This window comes from Melanotaenia boesemani, chromosome 1 (assembly GCF_017639745.1).
Source record: "Melanotaenia boesemani isolate fMelBoe1 chromosome 1, fMelBoe1.pri, whole genome shotgun sequence".
NCBI classification, from domain to species: Eukaryota; Metazoa; Chordata; class Actinopteri; order Atheriniformes; family Melanotaeniidae; genus Melanotaenia; species Melanotaenia boesemani.
The window spans coordinates 29,084,980-29,092,180 of NC_055682.1; positions in this window are offsets into that span (position 1 = coordinate 29,084,980).

A 7,201-nucleotide genomic window follows, 5' to 3' on the forward strand; every position below is an offset into this window, starting at 1 on the left:
GCTGGGACACAGAGAAACATTAAGACACTTTATTACCCTCTGGAATGTTAAGATAAATGTTTTTTGGTGTGTCCAGGTGTTCTGTTTCCAGTTAAGACTGCCTGAAAAAGGGGGTTTTTCTTTATCAGTTGAAGCAAAACACAAGTTTAGGAAAGAGACAGTTTCAAAGTGGACATTGGGATGAAGAGTTGCATCTGGGATCCTTTGGTTGTTAACTAAAAAGCAAATTTATGTTGCAGAAGATTAAAGTTCAGAAATTTCCCAGGTCTCGTAAATAACTTGATGAAGTCCTCCCCAGTCCATCTTGGGGAGAGTCGACCTTTGTTTACCTGTGGAGCTGGAAACCAAGTCATAAATTTGAGTCAGACCCCCACTTTGGGAGTGAAACTGTTAGTCTGTAAAGGGGAGAAAATCTTCCAAGATGTTTAATTCAGTCACAATTAAACAAAAGTTCCAATCTTTATTTTGAAAACGCTGGAATCTGCTACACATGTCATGGAGGGTAAAAAATATTTGGTAAAAAACAAGCAACAGTTTTGCAATTGATGAGATTTATTAGACACTGTACTGGCCATTTAAGAGCATACTTAATATCACCTGTCCTGTAGGCTTCATCTCACGAAAAAGCAGCCAGTTAGTAAGTGAAAATGAACAAACCAAAACACAGCAGTTGAGACTTAACCAGAAAAAGGAGAACAGGAGCTGGTATTTGTAAATTATGACTTGGCAAAATAAAAGTTCAACAATTAAACAATTTTCATCTTTAACGTGTTGGCTCACTGAATTAGATACTCCCTCTTATGGGTGTAGAGCAGTGGTTTTTCAATCTTTTTTGGAGCCGGTCTTTTTTATATCACTCTCCCCTCTGAGTTTTTATTATAATAGCATTGGGAACCAGATTAGATACTCACACTACATATATCATCAGATCCCTCCTAGGATCTATTTTCACAGAAGCACTGGTCATCTCTTACATCAAAACAGAAATGCACACTTTACTTACTAATCATGTCTTTAGGGTGTATGACCCTAAAGTTATTCTAATTCACAGAACATGATGTGACATCACACCACACAATGTTTACAGAAGTAAATATGGATGTTACACATGTCAACATATGTATTCATTTTTTAGTTTTTTTGCAATCAAAGCAAATAAAATTATTAGATAATATTGTTTTTTTTTTCATGGTTTACATTTGATCTGACCTTGTGCCAACTCCTCTGGTGCAGACTGTGACATTTGTCCCACTTTAGTGACATAAAAATGCAATGAAATGTAACAAGATCATTCAGACTTAAGGTAACTGAAAAAACAACATATATGGAACAGATTTAGCACAACTGAAATTGGACTGAGAATTTGCCTACAGTGTAACTGTATCTTAAATGTCTTCCCTGAACATCAGGGGCCATATTCCTAAAGATTCTTAGTGCACAGAGTTGCTCCTAGTGGCCAAATTGTAAGAAAATTCTGAGAATTGTGAAGTTTTCTTAGAATTTCCCCTAAAAGTGAAGAGTAGATCTTAGTAAAGATTACAGCTATTCCTAAAGAATCCTACCTCTTAAGAGAGCTCCTAAGGTGAGATCTGTTACGAGCAGGGAAGAGGGCTTTTAAGCGGCCTAGGAGTTCCCTAAGCAGAGGACAGAATGGCGGATGGAAGAGGCAGAAGAGATATTCTCCAGACACTGGATGAAACGCTACAGATTGGATTGTGCAGGAATCATGTTTGTGGTTGATCTCATTAGAGATGCACTTACTTCTCCAACCCAAAGCCACAATGCAATACCACCTGAAATGAAAGTCATCACAACAAAACACAACAGGGAAAATGCAACAAAGCAGCAGTGATGACTTGGGTCTGTCACAACCCTCCATCAGCAGTGTCATCAACCAAACACTGACAGCATTGTCACAATCTCATATTGGGTCATAATTTGTTTAATTTCCACTGGATGCCTGCACTTCACAAGCTCACAAAACAGCTGGAGCTTCTGTGATGGCTTTAAGATGATCTTTATTTGGCAACAAGGCTTAGGCTGAAGTAACGTGTCTGAGGGACTTTAGGCATTTCTGGTTGAAATGGTACTTTACAGTATTGAGTTGGAGACCAGCTTCCTTGAGAGCAGCAAGCAATGCCTGCAGGTTGTTGTTATGTTCTTGCTGGTCACCGCCATAAACTATCATGTCATCCAGATAGTTCTGGACCCCCTTGAGGTCTTTCAACACCATGGACATGAGCTTGGAGAATACACTCAGAGTTGAACACAGCCCATAAGGAACTCTGCAGAACCTGAACATTCCTTAATGTGTTATGAATGACGTTATCTCACAGCTTTCATCCATCAGTAATGCCTGATGATAAAGATGATAAAGTCAAGACTATCCATTATCATCACCTTATTTGGCTCCTCACTTTCTTATGTTTTCTGAGTGTAACCACAATGGGTGATTCCCACAGAGATGCATTAATTCTCTATCACATCCATTTCCAGCAGCCTCTCAATTTCAGCAGAAACAGTGTGCCTGACAGACTGTGAGCCTTCGTTACTATTCTTGAACAGGTTGAAGACCCTCTCTGACTTTTAATTTGTGAATATAACCTTTTGCAAGACACAGTTTCTTCCCAGTCACTGATCCAACTTTGATCTCTGCTACAGAAGCTGCAAGTGAGGTAATTGCAGGTGAGGAGGCTGCATCTGGAAGCACAGCATTATGTTCAATAGAGAGTCTCAGTGCTCTGAACAAGTCCAATCCCAGCAGAGCTGTGCCTGTTTTCACGACATATAATATAGCTGGTACTGTAGAATTTGCATGCTGATAGGCAGTCTAGCACTGGGAATTTGGATTTACGGTATGTCACTAACCTTGTAAATGGCTCAGCCAGTGTCACATCTCTGAAATGTTCTCTGTGGAGGTGCTCAGGAACAATAGACAAAGCAGAGCCTGTATCCACTACTAGTTCAATAAGGCAGGAGGTTGACTTTGCTTTTATGATCATTCCTCAGGTAATCTTGTGATCTTACTATCCATCTTGTAACATCAGTATTGTGTTCATTTCAAGAACAACCACTTCTCCACTTTGACTGTGGACTTGGGCATCGACTTGCATACATGGGTCCTGTTTTGTTGCAGTTTCGGCAGGTTACTTTGCATGTTGAACAGTCTTGAGAATCTGCAAGGTGAGCTGATGAGCCACATCTAAAACAACATCGGTCCAGTTTTGATGCTGCAGTAGCCTTGGCAGGATTATTATTCCAGGTTTTGCGTTTTGAATGGCCATTTTGGTTTCGCTTAAGGGCCTGTACAGGAGCTGGGGGCTGCATTGTAAGAGTCTGCAGGTGCCCAATTGCCACTTCCACCTGACATACCATTTTAACCACCATGTCCAGCATTAGATTTCCCTCTGTTTGCACCAACGTATTCTTGGACAGCTAGCATGCTCAATGATTGGTCATGTATGTATCTCATCCTCATTTCCAGCAACTCATGTTACTGCCAATTCATGCAGCACGCCCACTTACTCAGCAAAAGTCTTGTGGTCTTTGTAGTGTTTTCCTACACTCTATAACAAAGTTTATTGCTGGCTTGACGTGTGCATGAAATGCAGTTACTGTTGACTCATGTACCTCCATCCTGAAGTGTATAAAATGTACTTTGCCCTTCGGTGCCCAGGCAGTGTAGGAGCAGTACACGGTTCTGCTTGTCGGGCAAGTCGTCCTCCCTCTGCAAGGATAGCAAGCAGGTAGTTGGCATGTTGAACAGAGTCATAGGTTATTCTGTGGATGGTAGGAACAATGCAGGAAGAGGCACTGCACTCGCCATCCTAGTCGCTAATTTGTTGTGGGCTCGTGCAGTTAGTAGAAAGTGAGCAGCACTCAGCAATGAATGAAGAGACCAGACTCTAGCATGAACTTCACCATTTTCTTTTCTCTTCTTCTCACACAGCACGGCAACAACAGTCAACAGCGCCGCCTAGCATTGTGGAGTAGAAACTGGATACACAACAAATAGGTAACTATTCAGACTGTACATGGAGGGCAGTGCTACAACATCCATCAAGAGGTTTTAAAGAATTGCTGTCATATCCTCTTCCTGTTCATCTTCACTGTCAATGGTATCTTGGGTGTCTATAAAAAAATAAAACAAAACAACTGCTGGATGATGTCATAAAATTAAAAACCCATTTTTCTGTTCTGCTCAAACCATTCACTTCAGTCCACTCTTCCTCACTTGCTGTCATTGCTGTCTATGTCACTGTCCTCAGTGTCAGACAGGATTTCCTTAACATGCCGATCCCGCTCTGTTTTCCCATAGAACATCTAGTATCTATTCTGCTGTCAAAATTAGTTAAAAAAGTATAATTCAACAGGAATAATGAACATATTATTTAATTTAAAGACAGTTTTGTGCACAAATATGTAAAATAATAAATGATTACCAGTTACACTGTTAAAATAAATACTTTTTAAAATAACAAGTAATCTAACTAATTACTTTTTCTATCATTATGATGCCGCTACTGACGATGAAACATCAGTGACATCATGTTACTATTGTAAGATGAGATAAATTTTTGTTTTGAGTGAACATAAGTTTCATATTTGTTCTGACTATATTCTGCTACTGCTACAGTGGAGAGGTCGAGTGATATTGTTAAAAATGGAGAATACACTCAGTGTTTGAGTAGGAGAGTTACCATTTTATGTTGTGACTGGGTGCAAGCATAAGAATGAAACAACATCATATGTTTGAGTGAGGTGTCCCCAAATTATTTTTATGACCCAAATTCAGTTATTAATTAACACTGAATATTGTGTTACACTATAATGTATGGACTCAATATTAGGTCATAAAGATTTTGCAGTTGTAAATGAATGTTTGCAAATAATTTTTTGTGTTTCGAAATCAAGCCTGTCACCCTGTAAAAACAATCTGCCTGAAAAATTCCACTATGAATTATGTCCATATCTTTGGACTTATATCTGACTGGATGGTGACAAATCAAACTATCCAATCAGAGAGCAGACAGCTTCCCGACCTCCTGCACCGCTGCTGACTCTTAAAGGAGAGTAGAGTTTCAACATGGACAAAGGTGCAAGTACATCTGTTAGCTAACCCGGAATCCAAGCACCGTTGAAATAGTTACTATGGTGCATGGAGGCCAGCTGGAGGAGAGCGGCAGGGTGGAGGAGAAAGTGGTGGTTTCCAGAGAGAAGACAGCACCTGCTGCTGGAGTCTGGGACTGAATAATATCGGTTAGAATGCGATGTCTGTCACTAATATGCAATCTTTGCATTTATGTTGTGTTGTTTGAGTTTCCCGGTCAGAGTTAAAAAAAAAAAGAACAGCACCTCCTCTCCAAAGCAGCAGAGTGGATGCAGAACACAAGTTCTGAGCAACATGTCTCCTGTGTGTGCTCTTTAATTTACTATGTAAGGTTCACTCCATATGTGTAAGGAATGTCTACATTGGCAAAGATGTCGGGTCCTGTTGTCTGATAATGTTACATACGTAATCACATTCATTTTGTCAGAAATCGTCGCACCCAGTGTCATTTAATAAACCACTCTGGTTGCGTCAACATCTATCTTTAAAACTGATCAACTTTGGTGCTGAAGAATGGGAAGCTGTCTGTTCTCTGATTGGATAGTTTGATTTGTCACCATCCAATCAGACAGAAGTGCAAAGATATGGACACAATTTGCAACCCCAACTTCAGAACCTCGCATGCAGTTTTTTGCATCTGTGAACAAGGTTTTCACTAAAGAACTTTTTTTTTTCCACAAATTCAAATCTTTTTTACAACCATGCAAATCCTTTTCTGCACATTTGCAAACTTGAATTTTTCAGACAGATTGCTTTTACAGGGTGACAAGCTTGATTTACAGATGCAAACTGAAATTATGTGCAAATGTATTAAATTTAAACCTGCAAAATCTTTGACTTAATATTGAGCCCATAATAATTCTGCACAGTGATGATGTATTCATATTGTAAGGCAGACACTTTGGCAGTAACTAAGTCTGGCTCTCCTCTATTCCCCACATGAGCGTTATATGTTAGCAAGGTCTCCTCACTGAAGTTGAGCCGTCTTTAGTTGGATGTTGAACGGTACCCACAGCTTACTGAATGGATAGGCTAGCTTGCTGTTCTGTGCAGAGCCAGAGACCAAAACCCAACACAACAGCAATCACAGATGTTTATGTAGGTGGCTGTATGTTCTGTACTTACCATCATGTCAGAGGTCCAAGGACAACAATATGACTGGGGGCTTAGGGGAAAAACAACCACAAGGCCTAACTGATGATGATAACTGATGAAGAGTAAAACATTGTGGCAGACTTGGAAAAGTGTGCTCTGTTGAACACACTCACACACAGCCACACACAAACAACCAGGAGAAGCATACAACAACAGTGAGTCCAGAGATAACAGAGGAAGAGCTTTAATATGGAATCACAGACATCACTTTTCCCTCTGAGATAAAATAATTAATAAACTAATGTGTGCACAAAATTTCCTCCGGGATTAATAAAGTATTCTGATTCTGATGTATCATTGCCTAGATGGAATTGGCTGCACTCTGTCACACCTTTCTCAGCTGCCCCCTGGTTTGCTGCTCTCCAGACCAATCCCTGCTGCTAAAGCCTGGTACACACATGAAAATTATCGGGCTCTTGTAAAATTTTCCTATACAATTATCATTTGGTCTGAAGTGTGTATACGAGCGGATTTGTCCTGATAATCGGCTCCAAAACGGGTCATGGCCAACAATCGGAAATATTAAACATGTTCAATATTTACAACCAAATATCTTTGTGTGTAAGGAAAGCCGACGACTCATGACTATGCGGATTGTGACATGGCACGGAGTGTGGCCAATCAGAGAGCGAGCTGGCTGGGGAACAAGGACGGATATAAAGTCCGTGTTCGAGCTGTCTGCAGTCTGTTATTTTTTTCAGTTCTGGCTTTTTCTGTTAACAATAGTCCCAAGACTACCATCATTCCCTCGTCTTGTTTATCCTCTGCCACATATGACTGCCAAACTGTAATTCCATGATAGGAACTTAGATGACTAATTTTACTGCCACCATAAAATTTGGTTCATATTCAACATTTTTTTCTCACTTAGAGTTTTCCTTAAAAATTTAAAAACTCTAGGTTAAAGGGGTAATCTACCAGACATTTGTATTAATT